A 24,992-nucleotide genomic window follows, 5' to 3' on the forward strand; every position below is an offset into this window, starting at 1 on the left:
GGAGCAGCAATAAAAAACATTTGCTGGTCTGAAGGAGAGACGACCTTTGTGAATCTATTTACAATGTTGCTGTGTGATGCCTCACTTAGTAGCACTAAACTGTAGCTTTGATGGGGAGAATGTGGCAACTGCCTGCTATGCACTTACAAAATCCATGGAGTGGGATTTGAACCCACAGCCTTCTAAATCAGAAGGATGAATGTTCCCACTGAGCGAAGAGAGGGAGGAGAGATGCATTTGGAATGAACAAAGTGAGGTATTGTGATTGTATGCTGAAGGATGCATTGGAGGTCAGGTAACAATTGAGAATGATGAGGGGGTGGGGTGGTGGGGGGGGGGGGGGGGGGGGGTATGATGTGCTGGTGTATCCACCATTGCTGCTTTGCAGAGACTATTAAACCTCTTCCTAAATTGAACCAGGTCCTCGGAATTGCGCGGGTGGTACTGATTTCTGTCAATGCCGGCTTGATTGGATTGGATTGGATTTGTTTGTCACGGGTACCGAGGTACAGTGAAACATATTTTTCTGCAAGCAGCTCAACAGATCATTCAGTGCATGGGAAGAAAAGGGAATTAAATAAAATTCAAGAAAATACATAATAGGGCAACACAAGATATACAATGTAACCACATAAGCATTGGCATCGGATGAAGCATACAGGATGGAGTGTTAATGAGGTCAGTCAATAAGGGGGTCATTCAGGAGTCTAGTGACAGTGGGGAAGAAGCTGTTTTTGAGTCTGTTCGTGTGTGTTCTCAGACTTCTGTATCTCCTGCCCGATGGAAGAAGTTGGAAGAGTGAGTAAGCTGGGTGGGAGGGATCCTTGATTATGCTGCCCGCTTTCCCCAGGCAGCGGGAGGTGTAGATGTAGCCCATGGATGGGAGGCAGGTTTGTGTGATGGACTGGGCGGCATTCACGACTCTCTGAAGTTCCTTGCAGTCCTTGGCTGAGCAGTTGTCATACCAGGCTGTGATGTAGCCTGATAGGATGCTTTCTATGGTGCATCTGTAAAAGTTGGTAAGGGTTAATGTGGACATGCCGAATTTCCTTAGTTTCCTGAGGAAGTATAGGCGCTGTTGTGCTTTCTTGGTGATAGCGTCGCAGTGAGTGGACCAGGACAGATTTTTGGACACGTGCACCCCTAGGAATTTGAAACTGCTGACTATCTCCACCTCGGCCCCGTTGATGCTGACAGGGGTGTGTACAGTACTTTGCTTCCTGAAGTCAATGACTAGTTTTGCCGGCATTGAGGGAGAGATTGTTGTCGTTACACCGCTCCACTAGGTTCTCTATCTCCCTCCTGTATTCTGACTCGTCGTTATTCGAGATCCGGCCCACTATGGTCGTATCGTCAGCAAACTTGTAGATGGAGTTGGAACCAAGTTTTGCCACGCAGTCGTGTGTGTGCAGGGAGTAGAGTAGGGGGCTAAGTACGCAGCCTTGCGGGGCACCGGTATTGATGACTATTGTGGAGGAGGTGGTGTTCATTCTTACTGATTGTGGTCTGTTGGTCAGAAAATCGAGGATCCAGTTGCAGAGTGGAGAGCCAAGTCCTAGGTTTAGGAGCTTTGATATGAGCTTGGCTGGGATTATGGTGTTGAAGGCGGAGCTGTAGTCAATAAGTAGGAGTCTGATGTAGGAGTCCAAGACAGTGGCCTTGGGCAGTATTTTTCAAACTTTTTTGCCCGAGAACCATTTTTACCAACCAGCCATCTTCGGGACCCACGCCGGCCGACCTTCGGGACCTACGCTGGCCGACATTCGTGACCCACCATTTTTGCTGACCTTTAATGTGACAGCTAGGCCAGCTTGGTCCTTACAATCATACTTGCTTTGTAATTCAATGTTACATTTCTGCTAAGGACTTAAGGCTGATGATTGAAGATCTCACTGCATCTGTTGAAAAAAATCAAGAGGTTTGTCCTCGAACTCGCCATGCTTAGTGTTGGAATGCCTTTGTAGTTTTGAGAGGTTTTAATCTTTCATTTGTCAGTACTTCCCTGCATATAACACACATGAACTTTGCATCCTGTTTTGCAGTGGCACAATTAATAAACCCATACCTCAAGAAATCATCTAAATGCTGCTTTGATCCTGTTTTCAGCTTCTTCGTCACGGGCCGTTCAGCAGAAGTCCTGGAGTTCACACCAGCACTGCTGGCAGCAGCGAAATGGACGATTCTCTCGAGTTCAGAGCACATGACGTCAGTGTACGGAGCACGTGGCCTGCCCTCTGCCTCTGCTTCTGGAGAGAAGATGCCATCGATTTTGTAATAGAATCTGCTCCTGGGTCATCGTCGCTGGGCTCCGGGTCTGCTCAGTGCTAAGGAGCACGCATGCGTGGGGCGGCCTGCATTCTGAAAGCCAGTTGCGGCCGTTGGGCACTCCTTCCCATGAACGGCAATGCCCCGACTGTTTTCCCCGCGACCCTCCCGACACCCACCCATGACCCACCTGCGGGTCGCGACTATGAAAATGACTGGTCTTGGGGGTACGTCTGCTGGTGCTGGGGCACAGTGTCTCCGTCTAGCCCGTGCTTCCTCCAGCAGGAGCTCCAGAGGAGGCATCTGAAAAATGCAGAGCAGCCCAGTGTCGCATCCTTTGCAACCTACAGCTGTTCAGTAAATAACACAACCAGCGAGGGCATTAAGAGTTGCATCTCCATGCCAAATGAACCTCTGGAATTATGTCAAAGATTACAGGTGCTTAGCACAACCGCCTCACGGCGCTGAGGTCCCAGGTTCGATCCCGACTCTGGGTCACTGTCCGTGTGGAGTTTGCACATTCTCCCCGTGTCTGCGTGGGTTTCGCCCCCACAACCCAAAACAAATGTGCACAGTAGGTGGATTGGCCATGCTAAATTGCCCCTTAAATGGAAAAATTAATTGGGTAATCTAAATTTATTAAAAAAAAAAGATTACAGGTGCCACGTAATTGGCAGGACAACCTATCTTTCAAATGTTAATGAGGCCCAGGAGCTAAAATGGTCAAAGCCTCACATTGGCATCGTCAGGACTTCTCACCCCTTCCCCACTACCCACCCCAAATAAATCCTTTCCAGAGTTAAATTTGACCTGATATATAAACATTTAATTGCGAGGACATGTTACATAAACTTGCATTAATTTGAGCTGAATACTTTACAGTACAGGATGATATAATTGTGATGTTTCAAACTATAAATTGATGCAATGGAGCAGATGCAGAAAAACTCTTGGCTGCACATAAGATAGGAGTATCAAGAGACATGGATTAATTGCAGGCAAATTGAGTTGTGTTAGATGAGAAACAGGCTCGACGAGCTTTATGGCCTTTTCCTGTGTTCTTATGTTATATTAGGTGCTGTAAGTGTGACATTGCTGCAGTGATGGCTGTAACAATATGCAGCAGACGATATCCCCCACCCAAAATAATACATGTGACATATGTTCTTTTTTGAGTTGCTCTTTTAAACGAACACCAAAATCAAATATGATTAAATAATTACATCACTCGTCAAATAACTAAAGAAAGAAACTACTTCAGGAAATGATTGAAAACATAAATTAGCTCTGTACTCCCAAGCTCACAGTCCTTGACCTGGATTCAGGAAACAAGACTGCCATTTCATAACAAATATACTTTGGTTTCGGGAAATTCTGCCAACAGTATAGTTTTGAGAGTACAACCATTGCCTAAAAACTATCACAGTAACACTGGGGGAAGGACGTGCACACGTGTACACAAACACAAAACAACCGGATGCTTGGAGTTTAACTCTTTTTGTCATTTTCTTTCCAGTTTTATATTCACGCAGCCAATGACCATCTACATAAGCCACCAAAATTGAAGATTTCAAGCAGGATGTAAAACACACTGATAATGCTTTTGCTTCGGCTTGTAGGGGACAATTATTGTCAGCATTATTCCCCCCCCCCCCCCCCCCCCCCCCCTTCCATTGCTTCTTCCCAGGCTCGTCGCAAGTATTTACATAATACGGGCACAGAGAGATGAGGTTTCTGACTGCAGTCTTTTCAGAGTTTTTACATCGAAAAGCATTTGCCTACAGGCGAGGAGTTACGCAAATAGGTCAATGGTTAAAAGTTTATATGACAGGATTCAGGAAAGAAGATGGAAGTATAAATGAATCCAATAGCAAAGGGGATATACTGAGCCTTCTGGGTGGGCACTGTTATTAGCCTGAATTGAAAAGAACAATTTATCTTCAAGACATCACTGAGTCATGTGGAGAATGTGGCCCTATGTGGCTCCATGTTATATAATTACTTCTTCTGGGAACAGTTAACCCTCACGCCAACATGTCTTTCTTTAATGAATTCCATTGATGAATCACCTGATTTTTTGTCATCACGTGCATTAGTTTTAAAATAAGGTAGAACTTTGCAGTAGAATTAACTAATGGTAAGGTGCATCAATATCAGACCGCAACTTCCAAAGACCACACATGCACAGTTAAGTTGAAATCAGGATGTTACCATCCAAGAGGCCCTAGAAGCTGCACAATAATGGTATCCTGCCGAAAGGCTCCCTATTCAAATACATTTAACAGCGTAAAGTTACTGGATTTACTAAGCTCGGCAGCAAAAATTAGGGCCTGTCCACTCCTGAATAAGTACTCCATTAACGGTCTGGAAAGTTTCAAAAATGCTAAACAACCTCTCTGGCAGTGAAAATTACAAGTGTGTAGTCTCATTCATTCAGATTTGAATCATTGTTGGAGATTTTCTAAATGGAACAACTTACATTTAAAAAAAATATTTCTCTGTTATCTCTATTTTCTTTTCTGTGCATGATTGGACAACAGATTTAAAATAACTCAACCCTTCCCGGTTCAGACCTCATTTCTCATGAATTATCCCTCAATCTGATTTATTAAGGAGATGCACAGTTGCTTTATCCTGCTTACATGAATCCCAGGTGACCTGGAGAGCTGTTGCCCCTTTTGGGTGAGTGGTTGACAGGAAGCCCTGAGTACATCTATGTGATTGTTCACTGCTAACCACAAAAATTGGTCCAATGGGTACAACCAACATTATTATATGAGTTTGGAAGAATTCTTTGGTGGTGTACTCATATTAATAACTCCGGGTGTGCAGACGTTAATCTCAGTTGAGCAAACGCTGCATTTTCCATTCTATTCTTCACAAAGAAAAAACCTGCGGTGACTTTACAAAATCAAATATAATTAATTCCACATCTATGCTACTCATGATTAGGCTTGTATTGAGTATTTCCATGAGTGAGTTACATCTCATTGTTTATCACCAGTGTTTACATATAAAGGGCGGGATTCTCCCAACGGGAGTCTAAGTGCCGACGCCGGAGTAAAATCCGCAGTGTTTACCCAGACCCCTACTCTCCCCCCTCCGTGGGGCTAGTAGGGGCACCACGTGGTTTACGGGGGCGGGGCCTCGGCGTGGCGTCAGAAACTCGGCGCCCGTAAAAGATGCGGCGTCTTGGGTCCAGCGCATGCGCAGTTGGGCCGGCACCAACTAGCGCATGCGTGGTTACCTTGCAGAGCGCTCCGGCCCGTCACCAACATGGCGCCTGGGTTCTGTGGACGGCCGAGGAAGGAAGTAGGCCCGGGGGCAGGGGGGAGAGGCCGGCCCGCCGATCGGTGAGCCCCGACCCCATCGGAGCCCCCTCCCCCCCCAAGCCTTTGTGATGAGTACCCGCCGGCAGCAACCAGGTGTGGACGGTGTTAGCGGGACTCGGCCGTTTACGCGCGGCCGCTCGGCCCATCCGGGCCGGCGCGATTCGCACGGCGCTGGTTTCGGGTGGGTGGGAGAATTGCGTGCGGGTGTCGGGGCAGCGTGGCGCGATTCCCGCGGCTCCCCGGCGATTCTCCCACCCGGCGGGGGGGGAGAGAATACCGCCCAAAGTAATTTGTAACTGTGGAATGAGAAACATAGCAGCCTTGGTTGAATGATGGAGCAAACTTGATAGGCTGAATGATCTAATTCTGCTCCTTTGTCATATGGTCTTATGGGCTGGGATTCTCCCCTACCCAGCGGGGCGGGGGTCCCGGCGGGACGGAGTGGCGTGAACCACTCCGGCGTCGGGCTGCCACAAGGGTGCGGAAGTCTCCGCACGTTTAGGGGCCAAGCCCTCACATTGAGGGACTAGGCCCGCGCCGTCCACGCCAGCCGGGGCCGAAGGGACTTCGCCGGTCGACGGAAGTCCGCGCATGCGCCAGAGCGTCAGCAGCTGCTGATGTCATCCCCGCGCATGCGCTGGGGAGGGGGTCACTTCCGCCTCCGCCATGGTGAAGACCATGGCGAACGCGGAAGGAAAAGAGTGCCCCCACGGCACAGGCCCGCCTGCCGATCGGTGGGCCCCGATCGCGGGCCAGGCCACCATGGGGGCACCCCCCGGGGCCAGATTGCCCCACGCCCCCCCCCCCCCCCCCAGGTCCCCGGAGCCCGCCCGCACCGCCTGCTCCCGCCGGTCAGGTAGGTGGTTTGATTCACGCCAGCAGAAGCATGACAGCGGCGGGACTTTGTCCCATCGCGGGCCGGAGAATCGCCGGGGGGGGGGGGGGGGGGGGGGGGGGGGGGGGGGGGGGGGGCGACCGACACAGTGCGATTCCCGCCCTCGCCGAATCTCTGTTGGCGGAGAATTCGGGACACCACGGGGGCGGGATTGACGCCGCCCCCCCGGCGATTCTCCAACCCGGCGGGGGGGTCAGAGAATCCCGCCCATGGTAAATGATTCAATTTTAGATAAAACAATATTTTGAAGCTGTGTAAAAATGCCCAATTGAAATACTTGCATTTATTGGGCACCATATCACATCTTGCAAGAATGTTCCACATCATTTGAAGTGTTCTAAACAGCTGTTATGCATACAAATTATTTTATGGACAGCAAGCTCCCGCTAACAGCAATTAGATGAATGACCAGTTAATCTATTTTTTGGAGGCATTGGAATAGTACAATGGAGGAGATGGCCATTCGGCCTATCAAACTGTACTGACCCTTTTGATGAGCAATCCAGTTGGTCCCACTCCCACACTCTTTCTCCTTTTCCCTGTAATATTTTCTCCTATAAGTATTTATCCAATTCCCTTTTCGAGGCTATTGTCAAATCTGCATCCATCACCGGATCAGGAAGTGCATTCAGAATTCGTCTTTTTGTAACAGTACTGCTCCTAATCCGTCCTGACTTGCATCAGTCAAAATTTTCGTTTCCCTGTTTGGATCGAAAAATGCTAATATAGGTGCGGTTGTCAATTGAGATTTTAAATCAAGCCACTCTTTTTGATGATCACTTGTCCACTCGATAGAGGTTGATTTCTTGATCAGGTTTCTAAGAGCTGTTGTTCTGGTTGACACATTAAGTACGAATTTGTCTAAGAAGCTGACAACGCCTAGAAATTGTAGAACTGCTTTTTGCCTTCTGGGACTTTCATTCCCTGAATGGCTGCAATCTTCACAGTGTTGGGTCGCACACCATGTTCGGAAATCTACACTCCCAGGAACTTGAGCGTATAAGTGCCAAAACTACACTTAGATTGGTTCAATTTCAGACCATACTTATGTCTGCGCTGAAAAACTTTCTTTAGTCTTTCAATATGTTCTTCCTTTGTTGATGACCATATGATAATGTCATCGACGTAGACACGAATACCCTCTATTCCCTCGAGTCATCTGTTCCATAATGCGGTGGAATATTTCAGATTATTCCCTTTCATGGGCATTGCCCTCCTCAGGCTCCAGCCCTTGGCAGTGCCAAGGTGCCAACCTGGCAGTGCCAATGTGCCCAGATGCTAGGGGGAGAGCCAGGGTGCCACCCTGCCCTGTTCCTGAACACCCAGGGCTCTCCAATGGCCAGGGAGGTGCCATTCCATAGGTCCACCAATGTGTGGTCCAGTACTAAATGGCAACCGGCTGGGGTCTCCTCAGTGAGGCCAATAGATCATAGGAGCCAGTTAGATTGCTTAACAATGAAAGTCTTAATCTCGTTCGATCTCATGGGGCATCAAGACTGTCGGGAATCCCTGAAGCCACCTCTCGTGGCATTTGCTGGCCGTGTCCCATCCCGATTCCAGTGGGATGCAGCTGGTAGATCGCACCCACACTGTTTATCTGGAGATAAAGAGGTACTCACATCTTGGTGTGTAGCTTGAATCAACTATCTTTCAACTCAAAAGCCAAGAAAGTGGCACAAGCACATTTTGCATAGATTTTACGAATTTTGCTTCCGCTCTACAGTGGATTAATGCGTGGGCCAATAGGGTCTGTGTCTGAGTGCTCCAACCATCTCTGGAGGTCCCACTGCAGTAGGTGGGTTGTTTTGTAGTGTACCTTCACACCAATAGTTTAAAAAAAAAATCCTTTGGGGAACAGTGGGGAAAGCGATGGAATGATCTCTAAGCTGATGATCAGGCCCTTGCACCCCATTGAATATTCCTTCCAGGACCAACAAGTTCTAGCGCTGGACTTGAACCCAGAACCAGCCTGAGGGGCACTACCTCTGTGCCACAAGGCCTAGCGGAGTAAGTGTAATATATGGTGATGCATTATTATTAATTCAGTGTGCAAATCTACTAGGGGCCTCCCCCCCCCCCCACCCCCCTTTCTGTGTGTTAATGGATAGAGAGGGTTATATGGTTAGTCAGGGAGGCACCAGGAATTCTTAATCCAGCTTTCCTCCAGAGTTTTGTGAATCAGGAATGCATATCAGGAATTCAGACACAGAGGTTTGTGAGGATACATGGAAATTAGTATTCGGCGCACTGATTTCATCGCCTGAATTCCCTATGTGTTCTCCCAATGTTCAAGCTCCATGCCAGGCGTGGAAATGTGTAAAAGCAACACAGTGAGTTATTTTCCTGGAGTGAAGAGCTACCATCTTAAAAATCTCCCAACTAAAGTCTAAAAACATTAAATTCATCAACAAGTCTCGGTCCCAAAACACAACTTGTTTCAATTTTCGAAGTTTAGTCATTGTCACCGAACATGGGCGTAAATAATTCCACATTTTCTAGTGCAGACATGTGGCATAAATATTTTCCTGTTTGTCTCCCAATGTAAACCTCTTTTGCGGAAGTATATAGACATGCAACTGAATCACAGCTGTGTTTTCTTTATATCTTGAAGGGTATTTTGTGCAAGTTAAACTTCGCTTCATATACCATGATGGGGAGCAGATAGCACCCGGTCTATTTATCACAAACCTCCATGTGGAAGAGTGCCCAATAAAGCCAACAGCCCTTCAAATTAGGCAAGAAGAAACAACCACATTTTTAAATAATATGCAAAATAAAATATGGTGCAGTTCTGGAACTAGCTTCTTTCATACGACTCCACAGTTGGAGTTGGAACCTGTCAAAATTGGCTGATTTAAATCTTGAAAGCATCTGACCTTACAGGTACATTTCACAAAATGTGACTCAGATCCTAAGTCGTAAAACTCACCTGGTAGACAGATGCATTATGTGGGCACCGTACCAAACACAACGGTGTGCACACTTAAGCTGCCAAAATACCTGAAAATAGCAGTCACTTTATAGTACTCCACTTTAAAATGCTTTTCTATCTTTTGTTTAAATGCTTACACCAACAGGAAAAAACGTTTTAAACGCGGTGGCTTTTATTTCCCATCAAATTTATATCCTCTTTATAAACTAGATCAATTGCTCAGTCATCCAACGACACCCGCATGATGAATGAATACCTAAATCCTAGTGCTCAGTGTGCAGGGCAATTATGTTCGAAGTCAGACTCGGATCCCAGATGATCAAGAAGTTCTGGGAAGCAGAGACTATAAATCACTCTGACACTGCAAGTTTTTTCCGTGCTTAAGGAAGAGGAAAAAGTTGGCTAGGTGTCACCAAATCATGGCAGCAGCTGCTCCAATCTAGGCTAACAGGAAATAGCATGGAAGGAACTCAGTGTTTGGCACATCTGGAAAAGATTGCTTGTCTTTGAAAATAATGACCAATTCCCTTGTTCCCAGTGATGAAATTTCAGACTTCCACATCATAGCCAACAAAATTGCTTAGAATTAGATAACAGGCAACTAGATTAACCCTATCCTGCTCTTTGTTAATTCAAATAATTTAGTTGAAGTGAAATCAATTTTGAGCAATTAATGCTCTAATATTAAACTACATTATATAAATACTGTTGTATTAGCAGAGACCAGCAAAATATTTGCGGTGACATTTCTTTGTTGGAATAGTATTTCTTTAAATGCCCATCCAATCTTTCCACTGGCATCCCTCTTATCTAAACCCATCTCATTCTTTTCATCTGTCTCATATGATCCCCACCCCCCATGTCATCTCTTCCCTCCCTTGCCATCCTATCACCAACCCCCAGTGCACAGCTCCAAGAATGCTCCCTCCACCTGTGCTGTCCCATCTCCCCCTTCCCTTCACAACATAAGAACATAAGAACTAGGAGCAGGAGTAGGCCATCTGGCCCCTCGAGCCTGCTCCACCATTCAATGAGATCATGGCTGATCTTTTGTGGACTCAGCTCCACTTTCCAGCCTGAACACCATAACCCTTAATCCCTTTATTCTTCAAAAAACTATCTATCTTTATCTTAAAAACATTTAATGAAGGAGCCTCAACTGCTTCACTGGGCAAGGAATTCCATAGATTCACAACCCTTTGGGTGAAGAAGTTCCTCCTAAACTCAGTCCTAAATCTACTTCCCCTTATTTTGAGGCTATGCCCCCTAGTTCTGCTTTCACCCGTCAGTGGAAACAACCTGCCCGCATCTATCCTATCTATTCCCTTTATAATTTTATGTTTCTATAAGATCCCCCCTTATCCTTCTAAATTCCAACGAGTACAGTCCCAGTCTACTCAACCTCTCCTCGTAATCCAACCCCTTCAGCTCTGGGATTAATCTAGTGAATTTCCTCTGCACACCCTCCAGTGCCAGTACGTTCTTTCTCAAGTAAGGAGACCAAAACTGAGCACAATACTCCAGGTGTGGCCTCATTAACACCTTATACAATTGCAGCATAACCTCCCTAGTCTTAAACTCCATCTGTCTAGCAATGAAGGACAAAATTCCATTTGCCTTCTTAATCACCTGTAAACCAACTTTTTGAGACTCATGCACTGGCACACCCAGGTCTCTCTGCACAGCAGCATGTTTTAATATTTTATCGTTTAAATAATAATCCCTTTTGCTGTTATTCCTACCAAAATGGATAACCTCACATTTGTCAACACTCCAAATCCCTCTGCAGACTTCCAGTATCCTCTGCACTTTTCGCTTTACCACTCATCTTAGTGTCATCTGCAAACTTGGACACATTGCCCTTGGTCCCCAACTCCAAATCATCTATGTAAATTGTGAACAATTGTGGGCCCAACACTGATCACTGAGGGACACCACTAGCTACTGATTGCCAACCAGAGAAACACCCATTAATCCCCACTCTTTGCTTTCTGTTAATTAACCAATCCTCTATCCATGCTACTACTTTACCCTTAATGCCATGCACTTTATCTGATGCAGCAACCTTTTGTGCGGCACCCTGTCAAAGGCTTTCTGGAAATCCAGATATACCACATCCATTGGCTCCCCGTTATCTGCTGCACTGGTAATGGCCTCAAAAATTCCACTAATTAGTGAGGCACAACCTGCCCTTTATGAACCCATGCTGCGTCTGCCCAATGGGACAATTTCTATCCAGATGCCTCACTATTTCTTGCTTGATGATAGATTCCAGCATCTTCCCTACTACCGAAGTTAAGCTCACTGGCCTATAATTACCCCCTCTCTGCCTACCTCCTTTTTTAAACAGTGGTGTTACGTTTGCTAATTTCCAATCCACCGGGACCACCCCAGAGTCAAGTGAATTTTGGTAAATTATCACTAGTGCATTTTTAATTTCCCTAGCCATTTCTTTTAGCACTCTGGAATGCATTCCACCAGGGCCAGGAGACTTGTCTACCTTTAGCCCCATTAGCTTGCCCATCACTACCTCCTTAGTGATAACAATCCTCTCAAGGTCCTCACCTGTCATAGCCTCATTTCTATCAGTCACTGGCATGTTATTTGTGTCTTCCACTGTGAAGACCGACCCAAAAACCTGTTCAGTTCCTCAGCCATTTCCTCATCTCCCATTACTAAAACTCCCTTCTTATCCTCTATTTACCTTATTACCTTAGCCACTCTTTTTTGTTTTATATATTTCTGGAAACTTTTACTATCTGTTTTTATATTCTGAGCAAGTTTACTCTCATAATCTATTTTACTCTTCTTAATAGCTTTCTGTTGCCCCCAAAAGATTTCCCAGTCCTCTAGTCTCCCACCAATCTTTGCCACTTTGTATGCTTTTTCCTTCAATTTGATACTCTCCCTTATTTCCTTATATATCCACGGTCGATTTTCCCTCTTTCTACCGTCCTTCTTTTTTGTTGGCATAAACCTTTGCTGAGCACTGCGAAAAATCGCTTGGCAGGTTCTCCACTGTTCCACCATGAAGTCTTTGCTCCCAGTCTACCTTAGCTAGTTCTGCTCTCATTCCATTGTAATCTCCCTTGTTTAAACACAAAACACTAGTATTTGATTTTACCTTCTCCCCCTCCATCTGTATTTTAAATTCCACCATATTGTGATCACTCCTTCCGAGAGGATCCCTAACTATGAGATCATGAAACAATCATGTCTCATTACACAGGACAAGATCTAGGACCGCTTGTTCCCTCGTAGGTTCCATTACATACTGTTCTAGGAAACTATCGCGGATACATTCTATAAACCCCTCCTCAAGGCTGCCTTGACCGACCTGGTTAAACCAATCGACATGTAGATTAAAATCCTCCATGATAACTGCTGTACCATTTCTACATGCATCAGTTATTTCTTTGTATATTGCCTGCCCCACCATAATGTTACTATTTGGTGGCCTATAGATTACTCCTATCAGTGACTTTTTCGCCTTACTATTCCTGATTTCCACCCAAATGGATTCAACCTTATCCTCCATAGCACCAATGGCATCCCTTACTTTTGCCCGGATGTCATCCTTAAATAACAGAGCAACACCACCTCCCTTACCATCCACTCTGTCCTTCCGAATAGTTTGATACCCTCAGATATTTAACTCTCAGTCGTAACCATCCTTTAACCATGTTTCAGTAATGGCCACTTAATCATAGTCATTCACGATGATTTGCGCCATCAGCTCATTTACTTTATTCCGAATACTACGAACATTTAGGTAAAGTACACTTATGTTGGCTTTTTTACCTCTGTTTTGAATCTTATCATCTCGATCAGTAACCTCTCCTAAGTTATATTTCCTCTTAACTTTTCTAATTTTGCCTTGTCGTTGAGCCCATATATTCATGTAACAACCTGCCGCGTCGCTTACCATTAATGTTTTTACTTCCAGTTTTATTCCTTTTAGTATTAATGGGCCTATTCACTGAGTTCCCCTCAGTCACTGTACTTTGTACTGTCGCCTTTTTTGATTTTTGACTATGGTTTCTCTGCCTTACACTTTCCCCCTTACTGCCTTTTGCTTCTGTTCCTGTTTTACTACCTTCCAACTTCCTGCATCAGTTCCAATCCCCCTGCCACATTAGTTTAAACCCTCCGCACCAGCTCTAGCAAACACGAGGACATTGGTTCCAGTCCAGCCCAGGTGCAGACCATTTGGTTTGTACTGGTCCCACCTCCCCCAGAACCCAATGCCATTCCCCACACCTTCCCACCCCTCCCAAGCCAGCCTGCCTGCCACGCCAACTTCACTCCCATCCTGCCGCACCGCTTCCATGCCACGGTTCCCCCACCATGCTGCTCCCCCCTCCACTCCTCATCATCAAAAGGCCAGTAAGCGAGGTTGGGGTGCAGGGAGAGCCAGAACAGTGAGCGAGGTATGGGTGCCAAAATCATCAAAATCAAATCACAGCCGAATCAGAATATTTGGGCAGAAACTGTGGGCGATATCCTCCCATTTCTACACTAGGTACTGTGGCGGGGACGGAAACATGGAAGTTTTCCTGGAGGCCGGTGGCAAACATGCCAAATCTTATGACCCTGACCTCATTAATTATGCACGCAAGTGCTTTCTGCCGCGTTCAGTGGTGGGGCAGGGGTGCATCGTGTCCAAATGTCATGTTGAAAAGGCACCCAACATTACTGACCCACAATTTAAGAAGGTGCCCCTTCTGAGAATGAAGCTGTATCTACGGGAACCTTCCAGGGCTGGAAGATGGACCTCCTACAGCTCACCAAATCTGGAAAGCCCGCCTGCAGATGCTCCCCCTACTACTGTGGTGTCCCAGGGTCCAGGGGGCCTCCACCCTGAACTCCGGGGATTGCTCAGATGAGTCTGAACATCTGCACGCCATGTTGTTCTGAACGTGTTTCCCCTCTGGCATTGCAGAGAATCTGGCGTGGGGGAGGGGGGGAGAAGGGGTTTGGGCTTCTCAGTTAAGGGGTGAAAATAAGGTTCACGCCGGCCTCTGGCAGGTTTTGAAATGAAATGAAAATGAAAATCGCTTATTGTCACGAGTAGGCTTCAATGACATTACTGTGAAAAGCCCCTAGTCGGCACATCCCGGCACCTGTCCGGGGAGGCTGGTAAGGGAATTGAACCGTGCTGCTGGCCTGCTTTAAAAGCCAGCGATTTAGCCGAGTGAGCTAAACCAGCCCCAGTTTTCTGACCAGCCATGGCAGGCAGAATTCCACCTCCTGTCATATTATCATAGATTGATGCACATCTCATAAAAATACATGCGTTCACTGCAAATCTTTTCTCAAATGTTAACACAGAATCAAATAAATTGACAACACAGAAGGTAGCCATTTAGTCAGCTGAATAACAGCTATCCAGCCTATCAAGCTCTTAGTCTTGTCGGCTACAACACTTAATGTCCATATCCAGGTATTTTTAAATGTGCTGAGGATGGGTGAAACAATGTTCATCCATTTCCCTCATCCTTCTACCAAGTATTTTAAATCTAGGCCCTGGGTCCTGCACAATTTGGAACACCTTCACTAAATCTTTCCTTAGCCTCTCCTTTCCAAACCAAACACAACCTATCCTTTCTTCAAAGCTAAAGTTTTCCTGAACTGCCAACATTCTCGTGAGTCTCCACCGTAGCCTCTCTGTAAAGTGATGCTCAGAGCAATATGCAGTACTCTACCTCTGGTCCAATTAGTGTTCAAAGAGTTCCAGCCTGAGCACTCTGACTCGCTGAATAATATACACCTTCTTAACCACCTTATCTACAGGGATTTTGACCTGGAAACTACCTGTTCTAATCACTTTATGAAGAAGTTGAACTTCTTAGTTCAGCCAAAACTCAAATGTATTTGCAAAAGAACCATCCCAAATCAAATACTAAATTGAGTGTGCAATGAAAATATCAATAGCAGGGAACAAGCAAGGGAATTATAGTATTACACCCAACTCATGACACATAAATGCACAAGTAAGGAAATGTTAAAGTTAGAACATGCAGATGTATGGAAATAAGTACAAAGAGGGCCAAGTTCAAGTACGCAAGGCAAAATCAAGTAGAATAAGTTCCCTTCACTAAAAAGGCCTGTTATACAAAAGTCAAGGATACAAAAGTCTTAAATAAAACCTCTATATGGTTTAATCCTATCCATCAAAAGCACTATGAAAAGACAGTGCATATTTATAACTTCCGAAATCTGTTTCTGTAACAATAGATGAAATTGTGGGTGTGATCTAATCGAATTACAACAGAGTCCCTTGCAGCGTTGAGAAAGACAACGCTCTCGAACGGACTTAGTTGCAAACTGGGGCTTCAGCGGGGAACAACCCATCGAGGCCGCATCTAGTCCCGTTTCCTGCCAGAACCAGTCAGTGCAGAAAATCGGAACGCCATTTTTAAATGGCGCCCCAATCTCTCGACTCCCTGACATGACCCCTGGACCACCCAAAGCTCCAACTCACCTATAAAAGGGGTCTTCGGGCCCCCCTCCCCCACATCCCACCAGGGCACTCAGGGCCCGATCTCCAGTTTGGGCTAAATGCTAGCCTGGCAGTGCCACCTGGCAGTTCCAGGCTGGCACTCGGGTGACACTGCCAGGGTGCCAAGTTGGCAGTACCAAGGTGGCACCAGCAGTGCCAGGGTACCACTCTGCCCTGAGGAAAATCACCCAGGGGACTCCAATCCCCTGGGACATGCCCCCTCACCCCCAACGTGCCGTTCTGCCTAGTCCCGTTTGTGGGGACCAGTACTGAACGGTGCTTGACTCAGTTCTGCAAGGTTAAGGGTTTAGATCCCAATGCCTTGGGTAGAAAAGGCAAGCTGCATATTAGAGTGAGACTAGCTACTCAATTTAATATGCAAATTGGCCAAATTTTGAGCAGAATCCAGATCACAACATTTTACAAGATCTCGTTAGATCTCGCGAGGCGTGGCGAGCCGGATAGATCCTGGAAGAGACCTCTCCCGGCACCTAGTGGCTGTGTTGCTCCCCCATTCGGGTGGGACACGGCCGGTAGATCGTGGCCATTATGTGCCAAATATGATAGGCTATATCACCTCACCAAGTTTCATTCATCCAACACACCAATGCTAGCTGATTTACATTGAGCACTGGTCTGCTAATGCATGGGATTTAAATGTCTCATCCTTGAGTTTCTATCTTTCCATGGCCTTCAGCTCTTCAAAGGTCTCCTCTCTAATTTCGACCTCCTTTGCACACCCAATTTTCATTCCCCTACCATTGATGGCTGTGCCAAATGCTGCCCAAGCGCAAAGCTCCCACTCTCCTCCTTTAAGATGGAATAGAATCATAGAATCCCTGCGATGCAGGAGGCCATTCGGCCCATGGAGTCTGCACCAGCCCTCCAAAAGAGCACCCCACCTCGGCCCAATCCTCGTACCACCCAACCGTTGGACACAACGGGGCAATTTAGCATGGCCAATCCATGCACATCTTTGGACATGAGATGAAACCGGAGTACCCCGGAGGAAACCCACGCATACACGGGGAGAATGTGCAAACTCCACAAAGATACTCTTTAAAACCTACTCGCTGATCAGGTTTTTGGTCACTAATACTAAAATCTTTTTATGTGACTCTTTGCCAAGATTTTGTCTGTATACACTGCAGTGAAGCTCCTTGGGACTTTCTATAATTTTAAAAGCATCATATAGATGCAAGCTGTTTTACTGATATGTGACTTGCAATTAAATGACATGATTTTATGTAGCAGTGATTATATAATAATCCAAGTGTCACTGACAAAATAATGACCTGCAGATTATGACATCCTGTGTGACACTTCAACAATGCTTGTACATTAACTGGTTGAAACACGTGAGCAAGAAAGATCTGACTGAAGATGAACATTGTGAAGGCATTTAAACATCAGCATTGATTATGGGACTTTCTATCTGTGGGTGCTGCAGTATTGCATATCTCCTGATGGCAATGGTTACTTATAGTAAATTATTCAATGATTCTTTAGCAAAAAGTGGCACTGAGTGTTCTTATCATCATATTTTCCAGTTACAGTATAAAAATATCTTAATTATTTGTTCATGGGATGTCGTTATTGCTGGCAAGGTCAACATTTATTGCCAATACCTATGTGCCATTGAGAAAGTGGTGGTGAGCCATCTTCTGAACCACTATCTATGTGGTATAAGTACGTCTTCAGTGCTGTTATGTAGGAGGATTTATAATTCTGAACCACTGACAATGAAGGCAATATATTTTCTAGTCAGCTTGCTCGGTGTCTTGGGCAGCAACTTACAGATGGCGGAAAGGGAATGGCTACGGAAAAGGTGAGTCACTCCGTGTAGAATATCCAGCCTCTGCCCTGGTAGCCAGAGCACTGTGTGGCTCATTCAATTCAGCTTCTAGTCAATGCAGAACCCGTGCCCAAAAATATGTTGATGGTCAGGGATGCGAGGAGATGGATGACCATTGAACGTCAAGGGGAAGTAGATAAGACATTCCTTTTCGGAGATGGATTTGTCTGGCACTTGAGGCGTGAACATTACTTGCCATTTCTTAGCCCAGGCCTGAACGTTGTCCAGTGTGCATGGCTGCTTCAGCATCGGAGGTGTCACAAATGTGACTGAACACTACGCACTCATAATTGAACATTCCCACTTCGGATATTATGTTGAGGAAACTGAAGATGATTGGGCGATGACAGTACCTGGAGGAAATCATGTAGCAACGTGGGGCTGAAATGACTGGCTTCCAACAACCAACATTTAAAAAAAAAGCTTGGCATGATTCCAATCAGTAAACAATTTTCCTCATTCCTATGAAATCAATTTTAGTAGGACTCCGATATGCTGCTCAGTCAAATGCTGCTTGATGTCAAGGTTAATCACTTGGACCTCGACAATTCAGCTGTTTTGCCCATGTTTGGAGCAAGCTGTATTGCAGTCTGGAGCAATATGGTCCTGACAGAATCAAAATAGAGCATCAGTGGCAGTTTAGTGGTTAGTGCCACATTTCTTTCGTTCATGGGATGAGGGCATCATTGGCTGGATCAGCATTTTTTGCCCATCCCTGAGGGCATTTAAGAGTCAATCACACTGCTGTGGGTCTGGAGTCATACTTAGGCTAGGATGGTAAATTTCCTTTCGTGAATCAGATGGGTTTTAACGACAATGGTTTCATGGCCATCTTTAGATTTTAATTCCAGATTTTTATTGAATGCAAATTTCACCATCTACCATGGCAAGATTCGAACCCGGGTCTGCAGAGAATGACTCTTGGTCTCTGGATTACTAATCCAGTGACAATACCACTAAGCCACTGCTCCCCTCAAGTGCACATTTGCTGACATTTTCCATTACTTTGCTGATAATTGAGCGTAAACTGATGGGGTGGTAATTGGATAGTTTAGATTATTCCTGATTTTTGTGGATAAGACAACTGGGCAATTTAAAACATTCAGGTTGAGGTCAGTGTTGTAGCTGTACTGGAACAGTGTGACTCAAGGTACAGTTGGCTTTGGAGCACAGCGCTTCTGCAGTGTAGCCGGATTGTTGTCATGGTCTGTAGCCTTTGCCGTATCCTGTGCACTTGACCATTTATTGATAACATGTGGAATGAATCAAATTGGCTAAAGACTGGATTCTGTAATTGTAGGGACCTCAGAAGGCCGGGTTGTACCATCCACTGAGCATTCTGGCCGAAGATAGTTGTAAACACTTTGGCCTTGTCTTTTGAGTCATGTGCTTGGGTACGTCATCATTAAACACAGATGTCCCTGGATACTCCTCCTTCATGTTAGATGTTTAATTGGCCACTATTATTCATAATCAATGTTGCAGGACCCCTGAGCTATGATCTAATCTGATTATGGGATTCTATAGCTCTGTACATAGCATGCTGCTGCCTTTGTTCAGCATATATATTGCCCTGTCTTGTAGCTTCAACAGGTTAGCAACTCATCTTTCTAGGCTAGCCTGATGCTGTTCCTGGCATGCTCTTCTACACTGCTCATTGCACCAGGAAAACGCAAACATTACTAATTCATTCCTTTATATTGAACATGCATCATCTGTATCCAAGTTTATTTCTCTTGGTTCCATAATTTGTGCATTGGAAAGTGCTACATTTTATTAGGCTACACAATAAACCATAACATTGAAGAACCTTTCCACATTTTGGATGAGGACATCCAAATATGTTTCTGCAAGACAGCTTGCGTAATCTAGACTGAGAAATACAAAGCAACATATGTTTACAAAAGGTTTTAAATATATTTTTATTCAAATTCAGAAACCCAAAAAGTACTGAAGTTCTTTCAGTCTGTGAGTTGGTGAAAACAAAACAAAGCAGTATTACTAAATCAGAATTTATTCTTTATCCTCAAACTTTTACAAGTGCAGGATTCTGCTTTTATACAACTTTTGCAGTCATAACTGAAGTCACCATCACTGACTTCAATTATTCTCAAATAGAACCTTGATTTTTTTTCCTCATTACTGTTTCTGTTGAACTAACTTACAAATAATGTATTTTTTTTTAATCTGCACAAAATGAAATTAACAATCCTGTAAAATTCTGTCATTTGATTTGCTAAATTACTTGAAAAGGACCAAAAGAAAACAACAGCCAAATGAAGCATTTTATAAGAGGGTGTAAAATGTGCTAACAATTTACAACCTCAATGTTAAAATTAATTTCCAGTTATATTTCTCTAGCAATCTGATGCATTTAAGCCAATAAGAAAATAGTTTTGTTAACAAAGTAGTTCATGTCATGCATTAGTCACTAAAGTGGGCACAAGAAGATCAGCAAAGCAATTTCAAAAGCTGAAAACCATAGCAATAAGTGGAACGACTACTTATTCTGATTTTTAAAAAGAGGCATATGAAGATACTTATAATAGCGCTCTAAACCTAATTCCAGTAAACTACACATTTGTTCTTCAGATATTACCACCTTATCGGGGGGGACGGGGGACTGCATTTAAAGCTCAATCATTTTAAATAGTTCAAGGAATAGATCAGCTTGCTTCAAATTGAATTTATCAACTGATTATGGGTGGGTTTGGTGGAAGACGAAGCACTCTGGATATCCAGTTACAAACGTATTTCAGCGTCAATGTTTGGCCAGTGATTAAGGATACAAGAATGGCTCCACTGTATTTCTTCTGTAGCAATTTGTAGATTGGAAGAGTACTTTTACATTGAAAAAGATCACTGCATTTAAAATTTGAAAGGGAAGGTTCCAACCATCTAGCAACTCAGAAACCTGGTTCATGTTATGAAGGGTCTTGAAATTCAGCATTTTGCTAAGATTTTGTGGTAACACCTTAAATTATTTATTCTTCAGTAGTTTTACATCCAAATAACTTGGCAGCTTGAAGCACAACATCTGGACATTTCACATTAGGAAGGAATGTTCGAGTTGCTCGTTAGCCACATTCTGGAAGAAAGATATAAAATTACAAAATTAATCATTTCGGAATCAGTGCTTTCCCCCCGTTTCCTTCCTAACATTCTACACTTGCACTCTTCTTCAGGCAAGAACTTACAATAGCTAACATTTTCGTGTTTGTAATCAACCTTCTGAGACTTCAACCAAGGCACCATTCATTCTAAATAAACGTGGACAAGGAATACTGGATGCTGATCACACCACAACCCTAAACTAGTCCATTTTCTAAGCTGAATCATTAAGGAAAAAAAACATGAAAGGAGGCCATTCAGCCCATTGCGTCTGTGCCAGCAACACAATCAAACGTAAAATACTGCAGATGCTGGAAATCTGAAATAAAAACCCACGTTGGAAACATTCAACAGATCTGGCAGCATTTGTGCAGAGAAACAAGAGTCAAGGTTTCAGGTCTGTTTCTCTTTCCACAGATGCTGCCAGAGCTGTTGTGTAGTTCCAGTGTTTTATGTTTTAATTTTATATTATATGAAAGCACTTTTAATGTAATAAAATGTCCCAAAGTGTTTCACAGATACATTGTAAAGCAAACCAAGTCACAAAAGGAGATATTAGGGCAACTGACCAAAAACTTGGTTAAAAGCTAGGTTTTAGGGAGGGTCTTCAAGAAGGAACAAGAGGAAGAGAGGTGGAGACGGTGAAGAGAATTCCAGAGTCAGCACCTGAAGACACAGCCATCAACACTGAATTGATTAAAATCAGGGATGGTCAAGAGGCTGGAATTCAAGAAATGTGGATTATCTTGGCCGATTATAGGAGTGGAGGAAAAAGGGAAGAAAAGGGAGAGCGGGTTCTGGGGGGTTGCAAAAATGAGAGAGAAATTAAAAACCGAGGCGTTGCTTGATCGGGAGGCAGATAGGTTAGAGAGCACAGGTCTGGTGGGTGAATGGCATTTGGTGCGAGTTAGGATACGTAGCAGAGTTTTGGGTGACCTCAAGGTTATGAAGGACAGAATGTGAGGCGTTAGCCAGGAGTGTTTGAGGATATCAAAATCTGCAGGCAACATTGGCCTCCAAGGCAACATTGGCCTGGTTGAGAGATTCAGGAGTAATAGAGCTGAGGCATTGGCATTGAGAGGTGTTGTTAGGAGGTGAAAATGGCTGGTCCTGGTATTCATTTAATAACATTTTCTTTACTATAGCTACTTACTGATTTAAGTAGCTCCACCATTGGTGGCCATACCTTCATTTACCAAGCCCCTGAGCTCTGGAATACCCTACCTACACTCTCCACCTCGATTTCCTCCTTTTTATGTTAAGCCTTAAAATCTGCCTCTTTGACCAAGTTTTTAGGTGTCCAGATCACCAACACCCTGTCCTGGTCTCCCCATGCCGGCACTAGTTAAGAAAGCCCACCAATGACTCTACTTTCTCAGAAGACTAAGGAAATTTGGCATGTCAGCTACGACCCTCACCAACTTCTACAGATGTACCATTGAAAGCATTCTTTCTGGTTGTATCACAGCTTGGTATGCAGCTTGCTCTGCCCAAGACCGCAGGAAACTACAAACGGTCGTGAATGTAGCCCAGTCCATCACGCAAACCAGCCTCCCACCCATTGACTCCATCTATAATTCCCGCTGCCTCAGAAAGGCTGCCAGCATAATTAAGGACCCCATGCACCCCAGACATACTCTCTCCCACCTTCTTCCGTCAAGAAAAAGATACCAAAGTTTGAGATCACGTACCAACCGACTCAAGAACAGCTTCTTCCCTATTGCCATCAGACTTTTGAATGGACCTACTTTGTATTAAGTTGATTTTTTCTCTACACCTTGCAATAACTGTAACATTATATTCTGCAGTCTCTCCTTCCTTCCCTATGTACGGTATGCATTGTTTGTACAGCATGCAAGAGACAATACTTTTCACTGTGTACTAATACATGTGACAATAATAAATCAAAGTTTAAAAAATCATCTTCCCTCATATCTTCTTTTGTGTCTCAGTCATACTCTGTGAAGCACCGTGGGACCTTTTATTACATTTATGGCACCTATAAATACAAGCTTTTGTTGTTACATGAATGACTTGAAAGACTGCCATTCAAAGATTAACCATTTTCGAAGATTCTTACATTTGTTTCTAGGTAGTCAGGAACTTAAGTAAGTGTGTTGTATGAATTGACAGGAATTAATGTTTCAAAGAGCATGTTAACACCATATTAAAATATACAGGTTACAGTTTAAAAATAACCAACTCAATAATAAGGACCAATAATAAATGCATTGGGCTTTAAATTAAAATTATTCTTTTATGAATATCATGTTTTGTCTATGAGCCTCTGATGCTGATATTATCAGTGGGCAGGAGCACAAACAAGCAGCAGGAGGCCACAGCCTCAACAGTCAGTGAAGGACAATGGCTTCAGACTGAAATTGAAGCTAGGAGCCAGGACATTGGGGCTGCCATCAAGAGGGGTAGGCAATGTCAGGGCATTGGGTCCGTGATCATGATGGGGGTTTGGGAATATGGGCGGGTTAAGGAGCCTGTGCATTGAGGCAGAGACTGGGACGGGGGAGACCAAGGGCTTTCTTGTGAGAACATTCTTGCTGCTTCCTCTGGTCCTACAAGGTGGACAAAAAGCTGATCTTCAGCACTTACGTTGGCCAGTGAGCTCCTCTCACCGCAAACCCTCTGCTGGTTCTCCACAGCACAGGCCTGCCTCTGGCTTACTGTTAAATTTGAGTAATCGATGGCCTGATATATGTTTGCAAAAAAGTTTAAATGGACTATAATGTAACAGGTTGCTTGATCCAGATGTTTTAACTGCCTTCCCCATACCCTCTCATACATTGTTCAATAAGGAAAACTTTCGACTTAGATCCAAAATGGGTGCAGTGGTTGATGGGATGGCTGCATCAATTGCCATAAACGTCACTGAGAGGTATAATCGCTTGCCTGGTCAGTGCCTTATTGAAAGCTGTGTACTGTTCTGGTCGTTGCAGGACAATTTTTTTAAATTACAGCTACTGAAACTAAACGGATGAGAGCAACCAGAATGATGTTGAGAAAGGATGGATTGGATTACGAGAAGTCACTATGAAAATTGGGTATGTTCCCAATGGAAAAGAGAAGCTGATAAATTTATACTTTTAGGGTGTGAAAAGGACTAGAGGATGTTGGTCATGATGAGCTACTTCACCTTGTTCGGAGGAAATGCTATGTTTCAAGGGGGATAAATTCAAACCTAATCTGCAAGAACAATTTTTCAGTGAGTGAATGGTTAATCTTTAGAACAAACTCACTGTGGTCACAGAGGCCAGCTGGTACTGATTTATTCAAATGCAAATGAGTCAGATAGGAGAGATAGAAATGGGCAATGTTACAGGGATACAGGAAAGCAAATTTGGTAGCAGAATAGCCATGACAAAAGGTAGCTCACCTGCATAAGCTGACGGGAGTCATGACTAGTCACTGGCAGAAATAGAACAGCAGTTTCAGCTTTGCTCACGTCAAGCTGGAGGGAATCTTATTTCACGCAAGTCCTAACATTGGACAGCTGGTTTAGGACAGCAGCAAAAGCCATCGGATTAATGTTTGTGTGGAAAGGCATGTTGAAGCTGACTCCATGGAGTAAGATCTCAACTCTTTCAAAACCCGTTCACTTACACTTACTAAAAATCAAGTCCCATGCTTCATTAGTATATTGCCAAGACAAAGGACAGAAATGAAGAGTCACAGTCATAATGGTACAGGAGGTGGCCATTTAGCCCATCAAATCCATGCTGGCTCTTTGTAGAGCAATCTAATCAACACCATCTCCCTAATCCTGCAAGTTTATTCCTAAGGGCCCATCCAATTTCCTTTTAAAATCAATCATTCATTGTCTCCGCTTCCACAACCCTCATAGACTATGCAACGAAGTTCAAGTTGTTGACACTCACTGTGTGGGAAAGTTCTTCCTCACATTCCCCTTTTTTGCCCAAAATCCATATCCGATCGCCTAGCCTTTCCAGCATCAGCTGATGGAAACAACTTTTCTTTGTCTACCTTGTCAAACCTGCCATAACTTTTTACACCCCTATCACATCTCTCGTCAATCTCCTTTGCTCCAACGAAAACAGCCCCAACTTCTCCAACCTAACTTTGGTTCC

At 44.4% G+C, this 24,992-nt stretch overlaps 1 protein-coding gene across 2 annotated transcripts in view; it reads right to left on the minus strand.

Moving 5' to 3' along the window:
• Nucleotides 1–19,684: 19,684 nt before the first annotated feature.
• Nucleotides 19,685–24,992, minus strand: part of ndfip2 (Nedd4 family interacting protein 2) — a 100,977-nt gene continuing 95,669 nt past the window's right edge. For both annotated transcript variants that reach the window (XM_038817702.1, XM_038817703.1), the window contains one exon: nucleotides 19,685–20,869. The gene's annotated coding sequence lies outside the window, so the exon portion shown is untranslated. The remainder of the gene's footprint in view (nucleotides 20,870–24,992) is intronic.

The sequence above is a fragment of the Scyliorhinus canicula genome, chromosome 14 (genome assembly GCF_902713615.1).
Source record: "Scyliorhinus canicula chromosome 14, sScyCan1.1, whole genome shotgun sequence".
In the NCBI taxonomy this organism is placed as follows: domain Eukaryota; kingdom Metazoa; phylum Chordata; class Chondrichthyes; order Carcharhiniformes; family Scyliorhinidae; genus Scyliorhinus; species Scyliorhinus canicula.